At 38.9% G+C, this 21,876-nt stretch overlaps 1 protein-coding gene and 1 long non-coding RNA gene across 3 annotated transcripts in view; one reads left to right on the plus strand and one right to left on the minus strand.

Moving 5' to 3' along the window:
* The window catches only part of ROBO1 (roundabout guidance receptor 1), a 573,037-nt gene that overhangs the window by 303,715 nt on the left and 247,446 nt on the right, over nt 1-21,876 (minus strand). The window lies entirely within an intron of this gene.
* Nucleotides 1,948-6,405, plus strand: LOC310760385. The gene is made up of 3 exons (XR_014546947.1): nt 1,948-2,009; nt 5,454-5,487; nt 6,356-6,405. It is a non-coding gene; the product is annotated as an uncharacterized lncRNA (long non-coding RNA).

Raw genomic sequence — 21,876 nt, forward strand, 5'->3', positions numbered from 1 at the left:
CCACATCAATTAGTGCAGCTATAAACAATAATTACCTCCATGCTTGTATCACTGACCTTCTCACTCCTCTTGTGGCATGGCTTCTATCATCATCTATCAGCAGATGTGCTGTATAATGCATGCATTCTGTTTATGGTTGATAAATACAGTATATGACCAGTGTTTCCACTTTTGAGTTGTAAAGCTTAATAATGCCTTATACATTAAAACTTTTAGTGGCCTAGCGTTGGGGCGAAACCAAAACAAAAATCTCTTGAAAGCATGACTAAAAAAAAATCAAGATTGCTACAAGTAAAAATAAGGAATGTCAAGGCTACTGCTTCATAACAAGAGGTACACAAATGTTCCTCCTTTTAATGTTTAATGCTCTCCACACATGACCAATCCTCGAATGAATGGTGAACCTAAACAAGATTGTTTATGTGTTTCTGTTGTGTGTGTGTATGAAAGGGAGCATTTGGGTTTTTCAGTGAATTTGTAGAAGGGGTAGGTCTCAGAAGTATGCAAGTCTAAAATGGGTATACTTCAAAATGTCCAATTTCTTGACCTTATAACACATATGCATGACTTTTAACTGCAATCTGTGGCTCATCTTACTTTCTTGAGTTATTTTTTCTGCTGATGTTTAGAATTCTCTGCCATGGATTCATTGATTATTTTCCTGGCTAGAGACTGTTGACTTCAATATTGCCCATCCATACAATGCATAAATGTTTTGTGGAACAGCTTCCAAGTACTTACTATCTTATGATACGGTGCAGCATAGTTGTCAATACTTGATGCACAGTCTGTGCTGTGTTTGAGTTCAGCTGCTTGGGTTCTGCTCTGCATGCACTTATTCTTACTTTGTGCTTGGGGGACAATTGTAGCTTGGATTGATCTGTGATAGCCAGATATTTGCAAATGCTATAGTAATTGACCTGCAAGAACACACACACAGCGCTGTATAACCAAGAAAAGCAATAATATGGGAGAATGACTATGCCACTCTGCCCATTTTACCACTAGGCAGCACTCTAGGGTTCCCTGAGCATAAACAATGCACCTTTATAGGATGCTGGTTTTATTATCATTATTTCAAGAATGACAGTTGTACATCTCCATAGCATGTTTGAAAAATAATTAGCTACTCATTTTCTTCCTGGGAGGAGTGCAGAAGAAAGAAACTCCAGAGAGTGTCTGCAGCAGCATAACCGGATCTGACCCAGCTGCAACAAAACATGTCTCTTCCATATCAGTCTCTACAGCTACAGCAGGAGCTATAACTCGCCAAAGGTTTGACTTTGGGGCTGGACTCCTCTATTGTCTCCTGAACAGACAGATGCCACTAAAAACTCATTTCCTCCCTCCCTCTTTGCCTCCAAGTCTAATGTCACATGAAGCTTTTATCAGCCCTCATTCTCTATTCCTCAAGCTGAACTGTGCATTACTGGTTCCTTTCTCCTCCTTTTTAATGTAGTTAAAATACCATCAGTTTAGGAATATTCTGAATATAGCTTTCTTCACTTCGCCTTGCAGGTGAACCAACGGAAGATGTGTATATATAATGTATATGATTGTACTGGTAGGTGAAATGCTCACTTAAACCTCAAACAATATATATTCTTTCACTTCCTTTGGAATGAGACTTTTCTTCATCCTGGACTGTGCATTCTGAATGAGCTCACTGAGGAAATATAACACCAAATAAATCCTTACAATAAGTTATGCCGCAAGCAGCCATTCCTTAACAAGCTCACACATTTGAGGCCAGAGTATCAACAGCTGTCTCAGAAGGCTGCATTCGGATATTCTGAAAGCGCCTGTGGCCCCCAAATAAATGTTGTCAGCAAGCGTTTTTCCAACTTTTTTTTTTAAACTTTATATTGGTATAAAGAATGCTTTTTATTCTTCTTTCAGAAACAAAGACAGCTTTCTCTGATCCTAACTCTTAAGCACGTGAGTAGCGGGAAACTGATGGTGAGCAGCAAACTCTATTCCACGCAGAACAACATTCCTCTGTTTGCCAGGTGAGACTCAGAAAAGAGCTCTTCCAAATTAGACTCCCTTTCTCGTTACCAAATGCATGTATTAGGTGCATGTGAAAGTGGGTACTACTGCATGTAAATTGAATGATAAGAACTGCAGCTAACTGCAGAAGTGATCCATGCTTAAAAGTAGAAATTGCTCTTCGGAGACATGTCTATCTGCCCATAAACTCAAGATAGGCTATGATCCAGTGAAGTAAACCCATATATGGAAGTTGTGGTTTCCCATTTGGGATTACATAAGAAGAAAGATCTGTATGCTTATAGAGCTCACCAGGGTTACACATAGCATGAGAAGATTACATGAGGCAGCAATAAGATATTTACAAGCCTTTCTATATACCACAGTCTTATAGGTTAACTTGTTTTAGAAATAATTTGAGGGACCCGACGGATGTAGAATATTTACATAATCACAAATGTTGGGTTGCATGTGGACATGTGTATATGTGTTTCTCCCTGTCTGTCTTCTTATTCCATTTACGTACCAGTTGAAATTCAATGAGAAATAAGCCTTCTCTTTCTGATATTATGCATCTTTGGCTTCAATCCAAAATGGAAATGATTTTATTTGATTAAGCTTAATGATGCTATCATTAATCATTTTATGTACGATAGCATATATTCCCTGATGAAATAAGTGATTAATCTCCTTAATATCTGGCCTGTCTTCTATTGTCTTCTATTTACTTAGTCTTTCTTAAGATAGTTGGCAAGTGTAATCTCTGTGTCAAGTTTATTTGTTTTCTTGGTGGTCATGATACATTTTTTATGATATGAGCATTTGTCATCAATTTTATGAATATCCTTGATGTGGCAGTACAGAAAAACTAAAGCATGATCACTTCATTGTCTGGTCCTTGGAGAGAATGTCAATATATATAAGGAAGGAAAGATTCAACACAGATGCATATTTCAATGAGCAGGATATGTATTTGAATATCCATGAAATTGTGAAGGAGCACCACTCTGGTTGTGTCATCAACATGAAGACAATCCTTCTTCCCAGGACAGCAGCTCTGCAAAGAATTCCTCCCCCCCAAAATGAGGATGGTCATAGGCATAAATGTTTGTTACAATGAGAGCTCTGATGTCATCTCAGCCCAGCAGAGACACTGGAAAGGCAGAGAGTCAAGGAATAAAGAAACAAGGCGAATAAAGGACTTAAACAGGGATTGGGAATCTCTGGCTTTCCAGATGTTTCTGTACTTCCAAGTCCCATTAGCCCCAGCCAGTATGGCCTATAAGCATTGTAGTCCAACATCATTTGGATGGCCACAAGTTATCCATCTGTGGTTTAAGAGATGCAGTCCAGGGAGTAAAAACAGAATATGAATAGAGTTGCCTGGAAATCAGGATCTTGATCTGGAAAAACAGAAGTCTGAAGAGCTTCAGCCCATGGGGCTCCATGCTGTTGAAGGGCATGAAGGCAGACAAAACAGATGGCTGGGAAGGAAAACTACAATGGAAAAGGGAGCTGACAGATCATGAAGTCTCTCTGTGAAAGGTGGTTGGATTTTTCATGCTGATTAAAAATAAATCTTGGGCTGCTGGTCTATCATTTTCATTAATTATAAGCCAACACAGCAGTGCATTATATTAATTTGAAATTATGAAGAAGTCTTAACAATATGATGCTATGAATTCTCCTTAAGAGTCCTTAGAAATACTGCATACAATTTTCTGTGTGAGGAGGATTATAGCAAAATTATTTTTCATCACTTTGGAAACAATGATCAGAGTTCCAGCTAGGCGTATTATCTTCTTTCAAATAGCCATTAAAAAATGGACAGTGTCTAAATTATATGCTATGAGGTTTTGAGCTAATAATGAAACGTCTAGCAATGACTGGCTTAGTTCTTTGGCTGTCACAGAAGGGTTAGGCCAGGGCAGTCCAACACATAGCCCATAGCTGCATGCAGCCCTTAATGTCTTTGTGGGGGCCTTCGGCAACATTTGATGCCCCGCTTGCAGCCCTCGTACTGCCTTCTGAAAGCCGGTTAAGTGAGGCTTTGAAAGGATCCTAGAGTCCTCCAGCCTCATTCCCAAAGCCTAGTTCAAGCTTCCTCAACCTTGGCTGTGCAGATGTTTTGAGACTACAATTCCCATCATCCTTGACCACTGGTCCTGCTAGCTAGGGATCATGGGAGTTGTAGGCCAAAAACATCCAGAGGGCCGAAGTTGAGGAAGCCTGGCCTAGTTAGTGCTTTGCCAGCTTTAGGAAGGAGGCGGGAGGGCTTTATGACCCTTCCAAAACCCCATGCATCCATCCCAAAGCCTTGCTTATCCAGCTTTGGGAAGGTAGTGCAAGGGCTGGGGGAAGCGTCAGATTTTGGCCTCACTCCCTTCCCACCATGCAACAAGGTAGTGTGTGGCTCACAGGTTCTCTGTCAAAGTACTATTGTGGCCCACTTGGTATGAAAAGTTGGACCGCCCTGGGCTAGGCAGTCAGTTGGTCTTTGCCATCCTGGCTAAACTGTTTGGACCCTAGGGACATTCTGTCTGGACATTCCTAGGACAAGGTCCCTTACTAGAATCAGTGACTTTAGGAAAGGACGCTTAACATGGATTTAATGATCCAGGGAAATGAGACGAAGAAAGGATATGTTTAAAGAGAGAGGGGAAACGGGGGGTGGGGTGGGGTGGAGGAGAGGGCAGAGAGCAGACAAGTGCATAGCTGGTAACTGCAGAGGTGGCAGGTGTGCATAATTCTTTGAAATAATATTTGGCTTCAGAACTCTAGTTGTATTCAAAAGTCTATGCCAAACTTGATTCAGAAGAATTTTATTTTCAAGTGATCTTAACACCACAGTTGTAACAATGTTTTGGTATTGAAGTTGTTAAAAATCTTCTCTTTTTGTATAAATTTTGGTACTCACTTTTCATTATAAAATAATGCAAAGTGAGAATTATTATATAGTTTGAAAAATTGTTCTACTGTTTTGAAGATGAATGCTTTCCTTACTCCCCATTTTGTGAGGAGGATGGGAAGGGGAATGACCAGACAGATGCCCAAAAACATGTACATGTGCTACTGACTGTAACCAGATGTTTGGATGGTGAAAGCATCATGTATTATATGATGTTTTCTTCAATGGTTGCAAATAGGAAAGTAATTGCTGTGATAGTATCTCCCATGTGCCCACTAGAGGGCAATCTCTAGAAAGCAGATTAAATTCCATATAAGCATGGGAGATCACTTTTCTGTGTAAGCAGTATTTTTATTTTGCAATTATCTGCTCCCCACAGCTTACAAGAACTACATAATTATACAAAATAATCTCCTGTAATTTCACTAATGAGAATATTATGTTTCAAAACTGAAGCCATTGCCATATGTAAAAATTTAAAAAGCCACGATTATTTCTAATTTTAGTTTTGTGTTTCTTAGTCTGGCTCTGTAATCCTGTTTTTATTTTATTGCAGGCTAAGGGAATTTCGGTTTACTTCCTTTAACAAGGTAAACTACACAGACTGATCCTTATATGCTCCAGTCAACATCGTGATACTCATAGCTAAGCAGCATTAGTTTAAATTGAGCAATGAGTGAATACTAAAATTTCCCAATTACCTGGAACTGTTAAGAAAGCAGAGTAAGCAGGGGGGATTCCAGGTGCCCCTTTCCATTTAAGGAACAAGCATTCCCTAATCTGCCTAATCTATTATCCTGGCATTACTGGAGTCTTCTTTCTCCCAGTTCTAACCAGCCAAACCTTTTCCTTGCATAGCCTGTTAGAGAGCCTGCTGGAAGCTTAAGGCTGGAAGGTTTTAAACAACAACAACAAAAAGGAGTTACTGCATTTCATTCAACCTGAATAATCACTGATTGCAAAAGGAGCTAATCAACACAACACAGAAACAAATTCAAGATCCCGGAAAGCAAGCCATACAATGGGCTGAAAAAATGTAATTAAGGCTTTCCACCTTAATATATTTTTTATTTTATTTTATTTAATGAAGAAAGTTACAGGCTTTCTTGCATGTGATAAAAACCAGAGACAACAGTGAAATAATCTGGAGCATTTACAATGACTTGGAACTAACTCCAACTAATTAATGTCAGTCACCTACTTGCTTGGAGGCATGTTCTTTTATTGACGTGATCCATGAGCCCCATTAAGAGGTGAATAGATCCATATATGCAACTAGGCCTCCAGTTTGCCACCTGAACATTTTTGTACACACAGTCCTTACTTGGTCTTAATAGTCTTATTGAAAATATTGGGGCCATACCTAAGTTTAAGGTCTTGGAATTTATTCAAATGAAGCAGTTCTTTCTGTGCTTTGAAGTTTTGTGTTCAAAGGCATTTGCCTTGATCTCCACGCAGCTGCATTATTAAATGAGAACAGCAGCATTTGAAATCTACTCTGTGAGCTGTGAGCTGATTCACACAATGCCCTCTGGAAGATGGAATGAATGGATCTGAGTGTGTTCCTGCTTGTTTCACAACTATGAAGAAGGCAGTATACATCAACAGCCACTATGAAGTTACAGATAGGTAGCCGTGTGTATCTGAAGAAGTGTGCATGCACACGAAAGCTCATACCAAGAACTAACTTAGTTGGTCTTTAAGGTGCTACTGGAAGGAAAATATTTTTTTGTAGCCACTATGAAGGACAGTGATAGAAAGGCTTGCAGGACGGTTTCTTATCAGCTTCCCCTATGCTTTCTTGGAGTAGGGGAGGAAGAAATGGCCATACTTTAGTGGCAAACCACATGCTTTACATGCCAAAGATCTCAGGTTCAATCCCTGGAATCTCCAGGTAGGCCTGGGAAAGACCCCTGTCCGATATTGTTGGGAGTCTTTGCCAGTAAGTGTGGTCAATGCTGAGATAGATGGGCCAGTGGTCCAACTTGGTGTATGGCAGCACTGCACACATGTGTGTGTAGGATAGGGGGAAAAATGTTAAAGGGAGCATTTCTTTTTATGATCCACACACACTTGCTGCTCCTCAGCATACTTTCCTCAAAACCAATAGTGTTTTTGTATTTTCCACTTTGCTGATTCTTGTGCACATTGCTACAATAACAACTTGGAAAAGTTACTGTACAGTCTGAAATAAGCTACTTTATCCCAAAGAAATGAGTACAAACAACTGAATGACAATGGTTGCATATGGTAATTCTTTCAAAATGAACTATCAAAAGTAATTAAAAGATAAGACAGACCATAGAAAGCTAATAATTTACACGAAAAAAACAGAATTTGTTGCTTACAGTGGGCTTATTCTTTTCTCCAACCCATTTTCTCTATGAGTTAAGTGCAATTTACATTTTACAGTGTAAAAGGTTATGAGCAGAATCTGACCTACATTAGTTTTAACGGCATTCATCCTGATCCTCACAGTTACTTTGTAAATTTATTTATTGCAAACCCCCTTATACTCGAGGTCAGCATCCTTAGGATCTCAGTTTCACTGTTAAGCATTATTAATGGAAATAAAATATAAAAAGATAATATAGCTATTTGAGAGATGTGCCATTTTCCCTTCCCCCAAAGCCACTTACCATTGGTGGGGGACTCGCCCCCCGATAAATAACATAATGAATGTTGAGAACTCAGCATATTTTTGAAATCATTCCCCCACTCCCCTAGGTTGGTAGTAATAACATTTCAGCTGCTGGGGGACAAACATGAGGTTCTAATATAATAAATCTAGGAACAGTATTAGTTGTGACTTGCCTGTTTATAACTGCTGCTGAACTAACATGAGTATATCAATTTAAAAACATATACAGTACACTGTATTAAAGAATTAATGTCAGTGTTCTAGTTATTTTCATCAGCTCAAATCCACAAATGCAAGACCATGAGAATTGTTTGGGCATATGGTATTTTACTGACTCCACATTGCACTAATCATTGTGTTTTATCTATGCTGTGAGTTGAAGAGCTGATAGAAAAACCTTAACTTTATGCACCTTTACACAGTTATGAATACTCAAGCTTTTCGACCAGTATTGCACCCACATAAAACTAATGAATTCCATACTTTTACATGTTGAGAATTTGTAAAAGATTTGAGTCTGTATCCTGGAGTTAGATTTCTCTTCTTCTGGGGATGAGGGAGAATCCTAGAAGCACTTCCACCAGATGAGCCTGTGGGGCAAGATTTAACCAGGAACTGTGTAGTTTGGGGGACATACCTTACTCACTAAACATAATGGTGGGCAGGTATCAGAATTTGTTATGCTGATGAACTATTTTTACTAGTTTCAATCACAGTGCAATTGTGCAGGGCTTACTTAGCACCAAACACTCACATCCTGCATCTACTGCCTTTTTCAGGAAAACCACCAATATCAAGATTCCTGCTACTGCAAATGTTCACTGTGCCTGTGTAATATACATTTAAGCTATAATTGAATTATCACCTAAGGTATGCTTTGTATTGTGTTGCCATTCAACCATACTTGTACCTTATATATGTCAACCAAGGTTTCACAAAATGGGCTTTAATGAAAACAGTCATAAAGAAATTTGTTATGCTGTAATCCAATATGGTGCAAGCAGACTTCTGCTCAGATGACAGGATTTCACTTTCCCCCTCGTTGTCCCTAAAGCCCCCTGCACACCCCAAGACTCCGCTCTGAAGGGTCCCCTAACCTCCCTCCCAGAAAATTTTGACGATGTGTGGGGAGGTGGTGTGGAATGGAAATTAGTTCTGCTCAGTAGGAACAGCATGGAATATAACCCTTAGTCTTTAAGAAACCAAAGGATTCCTGACCTGGGGTGTAGTGTGGGGAGGGCTGGGGGGACCATAGCCCTGGGCACATGATTTTGAGGGGGTGTGAGCCAGGGATCCCCACCCTGCCTGCTACCTGGGCATTGGAGCTCCTCCAGCATAAATCCTGGCTATGTCCATGCTATCTACCATATGTGTTTTGTTCTGATCCAATGCCAAAACCTATGGAAAAAGGTGCGAGGATGGTAGAAGGTTGCTGGACAATAGCTAGCTCCAAGTGAACAATTTACTCCAACTAATTTTGTACTCAGACTGAGGTCCTTTATGCCTCTGTCTGCAGACTGCCTCCTCCATGTTCTACCTCCTTACAGAACTTAAGAGCCTTAAAGAGCCAATCCTCTGGCCTGAATACAGGCACACCTTCATTCCATAGCCTACTTCCTGGTGTGCTCCTGGCACTGCCAAACTGGTGATGTGAAGTCAGAGGAATCTCGTTCTTCAAGCTCAGCGGAAGGTGTCTTTGAGGATCCAGGATCTGATACTATATGCCCTGATGGTTTGGGAGGTTCCTCTGTGAGTTTTTGTCCAACCAGCTCAGGTGCAATGGTTTCTCTATGTACCGCAGTCAGCTCTGAGCCCTGACCCAGACCCAGTTCCCCATCTGGAGCTCCTGCAACCTCTGACTCTGTGTCCAGATCACTGTTGGATACAGGGATCATGGCATCATCTCTGGGATTGTTTGTGTGCAGCTAGAGATATAGAAAGGAAATTTAATTATAATTTAGAATCACTGCTGGCAAGTGATCTCAACTCAAGTTCAGTAACCCAACCCATTTCCTGTATTCTCTTAAACAGATGTTACTGCTTCTGGTAAATTGCTGTACAAGAAGGAAATTCACAATATTACCTTTATCTCCAAAATGATGATTTGAGACACTAGGCTTAAAAAAAATAATTTGTTTTGCTCCAGAAATGCACTTTTATATCCAATAAGTTGGGCAGCTCTGAAAACATTCCCAGTTTCTTATTCAAGATGTAATCCAATTCCAGTCACTTTACATGAACCAGGCAAAACATTTTGCATCATTAGTAAGGTGATGTCTTGGTTCTCACAAGAGAAACCACTAACACCTGTTAGTCTCTTAAGAAGAACACAGTGTCATTTGGCAACAGATTAAAGATTATATTGTTTTGAATTTCTATCCACTTATGTGCTGCCAAAAGACTTACATAATATTTCTTTTCAAGTGTGGCATGCCGATTATCATTTCCAAAGAGGATAGTATTTCTACAGGTGATAAATCCACATTCTGTGTAAAGATGTTAACACTTTCATGGTTCAGAGCATCTTAACACTAGTTAAGAAATCCCCAGGTTTCATTAGTATCATTGTATTAAAGGGAAAGGTGTCTCTAACTTGAATTATATATTGGGGCTTCACACCTCTATGCCCTTCCTCTTAGTATCTTCACAGAAGCACACAAAGTCAGTCAGGGAGGGATACTGTGTTTCCTTGGGCTAGCAGTACAGTGTGAATGATCATTCTGTTGCTCACTGTACAAAGGATATTGTTATAAGTTTTTTGGGGGTGGGCATCAAGGCTCCCATAAACTCCTGTGTGCCAAATAATCCTCCCCATAATTCCTGGATTTACTAAAAGTTAGAATTAATCAAGGTTTGATGAAACTGTACCAAACACGGAAATCCCTGGGTTCAGCTTATGCTAATGAAGGTGATGGCCAGTCATTAACCTATCAATGAAAGCCATCAACAAAGAAAGATGTTAAATTATTTTTGTATGCCACAACTGCTGTTCGAATCTTATTAGCGAAGAAGTGGAAATCAAGAAGTACCAACAGTGGAAGAATGGCAGATGAAGATGATGGATTTTTCGGAGCTAGCCGACCTGACTGGAAGAGTCTGTGACCAGAAAGAGGAGGAGTACCAGGAAGAATGGACGAAATTTAATGATTATTTAGTTAAATATGTTAAGCTAATTGGAAAAAGCTTGCAATTACCAGATAGGCTTAGGATTTAAATATGTAATGTGATGAATTTATATGTTTAATGCTGAATTGGAAAGAAAGATGTTAAGTGATTAAGTTAATTTTATAAGAACACTGATTTGGAAAACCGTTAAAATGATATACATTGAAATTCAACCAGGGGGATACGAGGAAGTCACTTAACAATGTTAATAAGATTAGTTTTAATAAGTTTATGATTCATTTCTGTTTATTTGTTTGTGTGTTTATAATTTTGTGAAAATCAATAAAATTTTTGGAGAAAAAAAAGAGAGCAATCAACAAGGCAAAAGACTCTGCAGGACACAGAGGGGGAAGAACTAGCAAATGACAACACCAGAGGGGAAAGTTTCCAGGTTTACAGTGGGCAATGAGGTAAGCGAACAGGAAAAAATGTCCCTTTTGCAAGCTGGAGCAGGGGGTCAGAGCACAAGGTGGGCAATCTGTTTTATGCTACAAAGAGGGTCAGACACGATGTTTGGGGAGGAACAGGACCCTCTTGAGACGTGAATGCTCTGCACTTTCTCCGTATAGTTGTTGATTGCACATATGTTTAAATAAAACATATATCATAAAGACACCACAGACTCCGCGGTGCTTATTGTCCCCAAAGGGAGCACAGACCAGTGTAAGTGTACCTGCAATCTCTGGAATATCGCACCATTTGTGGAGATTGGGGAGGTGTGTAACAATACGATCAGCAACAATTACAAAAATGGCCCTTATCCACCATTACATGCAACAGGGTTGGAGGGAGAGGGATTATTTCCTAAATATGACTGATGCAGGAACCAGGATACAGACACAGTACAAGCAGTACTAAAGAAAGATTCCCATGGTATCTTATTGGCATAAACTACTAATGCACTCATTCTGAATGGCTGTTTTAATTCCACTAACAGTCTGATAGGAGACACCCATTTTCTGTACTTCCAAAAGTAGCTAATGATTTGCCCTGACCCAATGATCCCTTAAGTCAGAAGGACAACCCCATTTGATGGAAATAGATTCAAGATCAGGCAGTGTGCTATTAAATCAATAAAGTATTCAAATGTGAATGTATCTGTAGGTACATGAATTATACATACGTTTAAACACCTTGTTTCAGCATTTCCTCTTTGCAAATAGATAATGCATCCATAAAGACTTGGAAGCACATGTTTTTGTAAAACTAGTGCAGATTTTCAGTATTGTTTCATATTATTTAAGAGCAAAATCTTTCATCATATGGGCAGGGATGAATTGTGTATTGCAAGGATTCTTGCGGCATATCTATGTAAGAGACATATTGCAACTCCCCCTCTCCTCTAGGTACCGTGTCAATAAGGACCAGGCCACACAGTAACATACGTGCAGGGTAAGTATTAGCCTTTTTGTCAGCATCTCCCAAGTGCAGCACCATATCGCTAAATGGTAAACATTATAGTATATATCAGAAAGTAGAGGGGGACACCACTAGAGTGGAGGCTTAACATTCTGCATGACAACCCCAATCTGTATAGCCTCATCTCTTCATCTGCCTTATCCTGGGTTTGATTTGTTAGCCATGCTAATGAATGAATGAATGATGGAAGCTGGCACTGGAGCCCTTGGAAAGCAACCTTCTGTACAGACTTCCATTGTGAAGTTTTTCCCAAAAACTAACAGATATAAACTCACAGTGAAAATGTATGTAGGTCTCAATCCAGTTCTGGTTATTTTAAACCAAGTGTTAGTTTCTTTGCACAGTCCCTCCCAAGGAGACTGGTTTATTGTCACAATAAAATCTCACTTGTTGTTTGTCCACTTCTTCTGCTTTAATAACCAAGTTCTGAAAACTCAGTCATTTTGGGAGCCAGCTGTCCCTTCTCTAAATCTGGCTTCCGAATCTTCTGCTTATTCACACATGCTTCCTGTTTATCCACTGAGATTACTAATGCCTTTTTATCACTTCTTGGCTGGGACCTAACTAAGTTAATTGCCAATTAGCGTTCTCAGCTAGGTGACCCAAGTCAACAGCTACAGCCAAAGCCAGGAATTAATCTCTTCTTTAGAAGCCTAGACTGATGTCCTACTGGAATCTCATTGTGTATAAATTATACTAACAGGCTGACAAGCATGAAAGGGCAGACAAGACACACAAAAAATGCTCCCTATGAGATGCCATCCATGCGGAGAATGTAATGTGTGACCAGGGTAGCCCATGGTGGCACTCTAACAGAAACGGTAGAGCACATTTCCTATGTTGTTATGCATACAGTTGCAACTTCTTGCTGGCTATGACAGTGCATTCTGTAGCCATCATGAACATGGAATTATTCCCAGAAAGCAGCTGTATTAATATATAGCAGCCTCCACACAAATATATTGCCAGGAAGAATCAGGGTCCATTATGTGAAGGTGTTGTTTTGCATATCTGACCCAGCCTTCAGGCTCGGTACAAACATGGGGACAAGATAAATAAAGTATGTACAAAATAAACTTTTTTTGGCAATGCGTCTAAGAAGCAACCACAAGTTAGGAGCTCTATGTCTCAGCTAAACGTTTCTCCTACAACTGCCCTGCTCAGGATGTCACAAAAGGAACCACTGAAAATCCAATGTTCTTCTGCCATATCCCACCAGGTCACAGAAATCTGCTTGCATGCTCCAACCTTAATTTCTCTGTTGTAGCAGTGGCAGTGCCTGGAAACCTATCAGTTCTGAGGCTGGGGTTAGTTCTCACCAGGAGAAGGGAAGCTGCTATACTCATGTTGTTATTATTATGCACTACATATACGTAGAACAATTGTTAATGTTACAAAAGCAAGACTTTAAAGATATGTTTCAAGTGGAATAAACTAATAGAGGTTTTGTTTCTATCAGAGTATTTTCAATATTGAAAAAAACATATCATCAGGATATGGACAGCTGCAGTGCCTGTTCTCCTTTTTCTATATTAACTGCTAAATAAATAACAGTACTTTCCTATAATTATATGATGTGTGAACCTCTGAGCATGACCACTCTCACCCCTTTGCACTTGTAATTTTAGTACCTAGTAATTACATTGATTTAAACTATGTCTTTGAGGTAAAAGGTTAGTGCATTAATTCACTAACCTATTTATTATTTAAATACTAATCTAGAGGTCAATTATTGTTTTTTCATTGCGTTGCAAATGAGTAGTGCTCAGAACTCTTGGAGGATATAAAAGGGAAGTCTAATTTTATTCCTTTTATTCATCCGCAAGAGGATTCTTTTAGTGCAACATTTATTGCTCCAACCTTAACAACATGTGTGATAAAACAACATTTTAATTCAAATCTGTATATTGTTATATACACAGGAATTGGCCCTGTAAAGCTTCATATAAAATGAGTATACAGATGAGGCTACATATAGTAAATTAAAACTTTCTTGATGTGTTTTATGATGATGATCGTCTACCGCACTCCCCAAATGTTCTTCTGTGTGATGTTTTCCTATCATATAAATACAGCAAATGATTAAATAATAATTAAAACAAAGAAATATAAACTGTTAATGTAGAAGCTTCAGATTTGAAAGACTTTAAGCTGTGTGGTGAGGCGACTACTGTATTTTGATGCATCAGAGTCACCTTTGTGGAAAACAAGCATGTTTGGCAGACACCTCCCTGTCATTTACAAGCTGCCTAGGTAAGGTTGTGCCCACTGTGCATAATTATGTTTAATTTATTGTTCCATTTTGCATAGCAGCTGGATCTTATGTTCACAAACACCAGTGGGATTCAAGCTTGAAGATCTGCTTTTATCATCTAATGAAGCTAGAGACAGCCACAAAATGAATTAAATTGATTGTGATGTTACAAACAGAGAGTCCTTACTTCATAATTATGCAGGTAGGTTATGTGTGTAACCTTCTCTTGTCTTGAAATAGGTCATCTGGTTTTAGAATAGCTTTTCAACATGCTGGCTTCAGTTCAGATACAGTTGCACAGCACCACGAGCATGCAATGAGAATGAGAATGAACACCACATCCCCATTGTTGTTGTTGTTTAGTTGTTTAGTCGTGTCCAACTCTCCGTGACCCCATGGACCAGAGCACGGCAGGCACATCCCCATTATGTAGCGCATATTGGAAGTGAATTGACTGCTGGTATCTAAATCTGTTTCTGCATCTATACTGTATGCACACTTCCCAATTAACACTTCAAGAGCGCCTTGCTTCCCCCATAGTTGCACCCTTGGATTCAAACAGACTTAAAACATCACTCTGACTCTTTGGCTTCCCAGCCTGTCACTTTTCTTCTAGCTTCTAGTTCAACTTTCAACCCTGGCCCTTTTCTTTCAAACTACTAGTGAGTTTGAGGTAGGGAGGATCCAGGAGTTAGAAGGCATATAGCCTACCTTCCACACTCCAAAAAACCCTCGTTATCTCTTTTGATAAATGTTGAGAAATTAAAGATCCTTTTTCCAAGAGAGCTTGCTTTCTTTCTTTCTTTCTTTCTTTCTTTCTTTCTTTCTTTCTTTCTTTCTGGCTTATGAATAGTTCTTAAGGTAAAATTGTTCATAAATGTAACAAGCTGCATGAGAATAAATGGAAAGCAGCAATCAGCAAATAAAGCTGTTCCTGAAGTAGAATGTACAGCTGGAATTCCAAATTCATGCAAACCAGATTCTCCCTAATGGTTTCTCTTTTTGCATATCTTCCAGTTCCTGTCTGTGTCTTCTGTCCCACTAAGAACTCTGAACTGTTCCTGCTAGATCAGGCATATACAAACATACTGCTTGCCAACACATACAAACGTTATGTCATGAGTTGGCAGCAGTAACATATATCTATCTTGCTACTTAATAGCTGTGTCCCAAAAGAACATATTATTTTTGCATCATTTGCTCTGAGAAGGAAGATACACATCTCTGCATTTTCTTGCGCAGGCAGTACTTTTCCTTCTGATCACACGTACTCAGTTGATCTAGCCCAGTGAATGGAAAGAAAACAAAGTTTTTAACCTGCTGAAGAAGAAGGCAATTACTTTCTGCCTAATTCCTACTATCTCCTGCTGTGCTCAAAACACAAAAGGCAGAGAATTAACTTTGCCAAGATATCCTGGCCAATGTTTTTTATTTTCTTTTTAAAAGTTGTTTGGCATTCATTACAGAAGAAAATAAAGCAAACAATTCTATTAGCAACCAAAAATACCCCAGCTACATAATAGCTACATAATTCATGCATTCTAAGACTATACTGCATGGAGGAGGGTTGCAGGACAGTGGCCAGCATACTCCAATATCCCTGTTCCTGCCAACAACACATATACCCCAGTGTTGAGGGTGAAGGTCTGAAGGCACAGCTGGATTAAACCCTGCCTCTAGGCAGTCAAAATCTTGGGGGCCCCCTTGTGTGTGCACTCTAGTGGGATAATATTGAACTAAAAAAGCTTTATTGTAATTTTCTTTCACGACCAAATCAAAATTATTTTATTCAATGGTTGTGGGGCCCCTAAAAGGTGTGGGGCGCATAGGCTGGTACCTAATCTGCCTATAAAAAAAAGGTTCAACAAAGAACCTCTGGAAACTGAGATGATTCAACAGACCTGTGGCTCTGTTATGCAAACCTCTGTGACTGAGTACTCACAGAGTACTGGCAGAAGACCAGAATACTCACAGAGTATTCTGGCAGAAGACCAGAAGACCTTGAGCAAAACAGTTTATCAATTCTTCTCCCTGTGCAAGCATTACAGCAAGGCTCTAATCTATGGCCCTCCAGATGATGTTGTTGGTCTCTGCCTCCCATCAACCCTAACCAGTATGGCCAGGAGCCAAGGATGGTGGGAGTTGTGGTCCAGAGCAACATCTGGAGGGCCAAAGATTCCCAACCTTTGCAGTATTATTATTATTATTATTATTATTATTATTATTATTATTATTATAATATTTATTAAATTCCTATCCTGCCCTTCCTCCCAAAGAAGCCCAGGATGAAGTAACCAAAAAAGTATTTAATAATTGTCCGTTTTGAAACATGTTAGCATCCTCCTGCATAAGACCTTGCAGTTTGTACTCAAATTCATTAAAGATGAAATGAAACACATACATATTTGTTAAAACTCTATGAATAGGTAATCAAAACATTTTTTTCATAGTTTCTGGATCCTTTTTTCTTGGTACTCAGCAATAACATTTCCTTCCTGCCACAGACAGCTAAAACTATTCAAGTAAAATTGAATCTTAGAGTAAGGGTTTTGACATCTCAAAACTATGCAGTTTACTCAGGATATCTCAGTGGATATTAAACTGTGCCCAGCAAGCACCAAATATAACTGCACATTATTGGGACATTGTTTTTCAATTTCATTCTAAAGTTTATGTGTTCACTAGTTCACATGATTTCAATTCATTTGAGTGGTTCAAGTTGTTTCGGTATGGCATGTCCAAAGTCTGTTTCGGGAGCATAATCCAGCCCCTGCGGAAGTATATGTCCTGGGGTGAAATCCTAAAAAAAATTGTATATCCTGTTGCTGATTTTAAGAAACGAGTCACCAATTACAAGTAATCCAGTCTATCCAGTACAAACCCCGCCCCCAGTATTCCAGTTTCAGCATCTGCATAACTCAGCCCTAATGCAAACCTTTAGGATCCATCACATTGGAATGTAGTACTTCAGGATGCAGGTGGCAGACAGAACAACACTCAAGTATGCAATGTCAAAAGTCTTCTGAGTACATCTAAAAGAAACTAGGACTGAACTGTTCCCAACATCATGGTAGCTTACTTACCTGGAAAAGCACTGAAGCATATGATTTCCTCACCTGTATTTTAAAGTGCTGCCATCCCCAGAAGCCTGTACCTTGTGCTTTTTTTGTGAACATTTAAAACGGTTCTCAGAAAAAAAGAAAAGGAGGGAAATGGCATGCTGGAAGCGCCTTATATCCTTGACATCAAAAAGCTTTTATCACTTAATGAGGCAAACAGCTGCTGAGAATTTACTGGAACTCCATTTTGCAGCATCCCCATTGCAGTGCATTGTGCACTGTTATGGTGTCTTGCAGGTATTCCTCTGTGGAACAGCCTATTCCTCCATCACAGGCATGTGACGGCAAGAAATGTTATTTTGATGTTAAACTCTTGGGTTCTTGGGATTTCATTAGAGAGAAATGATTTCAACTAAACTTAATTGTCCTGAAACTCATTTATTTTCTAGAACCTAGAATTTTTATTTTTATTTCACAAAGAGGATCCAGTAGGTAATCTTGCTCAAGCAAGAATTAATCCTACTGGAGTGGTTATCTTTACAACTTTTGGGGAGAAAATGTTTCGTGTGGAACGAGCTCTTGGTTTCTTAACATCAGCTTCAGAATCTCCCATTGCAGTTTTATGGTCTTTTCTGTCTGTTGCTGAACAACCATTAAGTCATCTGCCTAGTGGCTTTGATGTCTGTGTTTTCAGCCACAAAAGGCTATGTTAAGAAAAAACTTGGCCACAAACAGCAAAGCCCTCAATGACGTAAATATTTATGGCACACTAGATCTTTCAAGTAGAAATAAAAGCTTTTCTTTAAGCCAAGCAAAAAAAAAAACCCCTTAATCTATTCAGTTTTGAATTTTACTACATTCAGTGACTTCATTTAGATAGATATTTAATTAGCTTTTGTGAAGATTAAGAAAGCAGAAGAAACTTAACGTGTTGTCATTTGTTGTGCTGGAACGAAAGAAGAAATACTTAATCTCCTGAGTTTAGTACATTCCTCAGGCCATTAACTTGGTATAAATGTGGATATGTGTGTGTTTCTCTGTGTGTAACCAATACTCATATCAATTTTATAGGCTAAATGATAATATTTATGCTGGCAACCTATCTCTGTGAAAGCATGGGTGATTGAAATGCACTCTTCACCTGGTCCAAAGCACTTTTGTAGAATGCCTGGCTTTTGGCTTTGAAGAAAGAATTAAAGGCTGAGCCTTGATGCTGATTGTTTCACTACCTTCCCCCACTCCAGTAATGATGTATTTGGCTGTGTGGTCAGACGAAGGTGAATATAAGTGAGATCACAATGAACTCTGCACTTCCTCAGCAGATTCACATTGTTGGCCCCAACTTCTATCCAAAGAAATTCCCTTCCAACTCTACCAAAGGCAGAAGAGTGTAACTTATTTCAGCCATACCAGCCTAGAGAAGGAGAAGAGTGTCACTGCATGCTTCATAAGAAATGAGAGTTTCCTGCAATGTATGACACAAGGGAATATGGGACAACCTTCCATTTCCTGATGGAAATGATACAGTCACAATTTTCTCATCCTCTTTCAAGCTGTACTGGCACCTTGAAGCACCTAGTCACACTCAACTTCCTCCCTCCAGGTCTGCCTCAGCAAGAAATGGGAGATGTCTGATGCACTTTGAAGTGGAGAGTTGCAATGCCATACCCTCTAAGTGTCCTGATTTCCCAGGGACAGTTCCAGAATTATGAAAGGCATCCCAATTTTTATTTGCTCCTTGAATGTCCCTATCCCCTGCCAGTACCACCAGTGCTGAGCTGGTGCTTGTACTGTAGGGCTCTTACACCCAAAGTCCACACAGTGGGGATGGAGGATCTTAGGAAACCTTGCTGCATGCACACAGAGTGTGGCTGTTAACTTGCCTAGGTGGTGGGGTAGAAATTACCCTCATCTATTAATGAACACCTGTCTGAAATTCGGTTGATTTGGTTACACTGATTGAATCTGACTAGTCAATTGGTTTTGCAGATCCTCAAGTTGTTATATTTAATAAATATAACCTATTTATCAACAGTTGGTTGTCTTGACTCTTATTCCTGGTGTGCTGGCAAATACAGTGTCATGATTTTGATGTTTTAGCTGCCCTGTTTTATGACTATTACTCATGTGGTTTTACTTATTTTTGTGCTCCACCCTGGGATCCCTTTCCAATAAAAAGCAAGCTAGAAATACTTCTAAATAAATAAAAGATATGCAAAATAGCACTTCATTTTGGCTTTGTTCTGACATAGGTGTTGACAGGCAGCAATGAACATTAATGGGAAACTGACTGAAAAAGAAAAATGTTTCTTTGTTCCAGTCTTCAGGAATGCATCTTGAATAATACCTGCAGGATGGAGAGGGGAAGATTTGCCTGTAGCAAGTTTTGACTAGTTTGGCAGAATTACTAAGCAGATTTGGAGAAGAAGTAGTTTTTAAAAAACAGGTGGTGATTCCTCATTAATCTCTGTTCTTATTATTGATATTCATATGTTTTTCCCATACTTCACCAGAAGGTCCAAGGGTTGGTCACTGTGTGTGTGTGATATATATATATATATATATATATATATATATATATAACATATATATACATATATATATAATGTGTGTGTACACACACACACACACACACAACATAGAAAACAGGCACTCCCAAAACATAATTCTAGAATGTTTGCTTAAATTTTTCATCAACATACAGATTATTACAAACATACTATATGCGGTTCCCTTCACCCAAGGAAATTTGCCCTGTAAAGGCTGTCCCTCAAATTCCTAATCTTGTGAAAAGAGAGCCATGAACAAAAGATAAACGCCATAATTACTATGCTATGAAAGGATGCTTTTAAACTTTAAAATCTAATCATCTTCTGTTTACAAGGACTATCACACACTTCAGCCAAGTCTGGATTCTAGCATTCCAATATGAAGTCCTGAAGAAGTGCAGTTGTCATTCATACTGTACAGCTGTTAACAATGTGTGGAGATTAATCTTGCACACCTGTACATGGGCAAATCTTCCTTTTGAGACAATGAGAAGATCCTACGAAAATGACTAAAGCTTCCCTGTGGGCTGATTGCACAGTTTTCATCTTGTTTATGTGCCCTGGGGATGCATATTCAAGTCTGATAAATGTTTATCCAGATGTTTAGTTATAAGAGGGGCATTGTGCATTGTGGATGACAGTGAACCCGTCTTGGAATGCAATTCTTTTTCAGTTGCTGGATTTCAGCATTTTCTTCAAAAGCATCTGAAAATATTTTTATATTTACTGCTCGACTACCCAGTTTTACATTGTCCATCTACTTTAAAAAATCAGTGTTAATGGACATATATAGTTGTACATGGACATGCTCATCTATAAACTGGTTTGCATTCAATGTGCTTCTCATGTTTGTTTGAGCTTCACTTTTTCTCCCCTTCCTCTGCTGTCTTCCCTGTGTTGTATCATAGATTGCAATAACTATTGTAACCATAATAAGTATCCCCTTCAACAACAAACTCAGGTGTTTAAAAGTGACTATGGTTTGGCAGGAAAATGGGCCCATCCAAAAATAAGGAAATAGTTTTTACATACTCTGGGGATCCCCTATGCATTAAGCAATACGTAAGTTTGAAAATCATAAGGGGGAAAAAGTTTTTTAAATAGCCTGATAAACATTTGTGAATTTCCAGACTTGTAGAATGCTGAAATGTTAGTTGAGTGAAAAAAAGAAAAATGTAAAAACTAGGGGCCTGGTGGGGAATTAGGCTCCCCAAGAGCTCATAATAACTATCTTTGATCCGAGGTGGGGTTGGGATAGGCCTAGAGTTTGAAAACAAAATAGATTTAACAGAAAAGGAAGTTTGTATAGGTGTATAACTGATTGTGCTTCTTCTTTTAAAGTATACTGTGTTTGTATTTAAAATGAAATTATTTTAATGTAAAAAAATGTGAGCAGTGGGTTGGATGTCTCAGTTTATTCTTTGATAAAAGTTGTAATCAAGTTAGATAATGCACTTGATGATGGATTAGACAAACTGCTCAATTTTGGGGGGATGTCCTTGAAAATGCAAACAGTGAATAATAGTTATCATCATCACCATCATTGTGATTATCATCATCAGTGAATTATTAATTGTCTTCTAAATAACCTTCTCAAGGCGATGTACACTAAAGATAATTAAAAACACAAAAGCAGCAAATACGTGTAACACAAACTAAAACCATGTAATGTAGACCCGGCAAAAAACTATTTATCCGTTTTTTTTACTAATTATATGCATCTTTTCCTATATGTTCTCAGTGTAACTGATTGTTACATGACCCACCAGGCTGAAAGCTACATTGTTCTCCCTCTGCCTGATAGTTCTCTATCAACTCTTTCTTCAGACAATTTTGCATTAGGCTCTCTACTATAGAGAGCAGGTAAACTCCCCTCCAATTCTTCTCATCTG

The sequence above is a fragment of the Podarcis filfolensis genome (genome assembly GCF_964270895.1).
Source record: "Podarcis filfolensis genome assembly, chromosome: 4".
NCBI classification, from domain to species: domain Eukaryota; kingdom Metazoa; phylum Chordata; class Lepidosauria; order Squamata; family Lacertidae; genus Podarcis; species Podarcis filfolensis.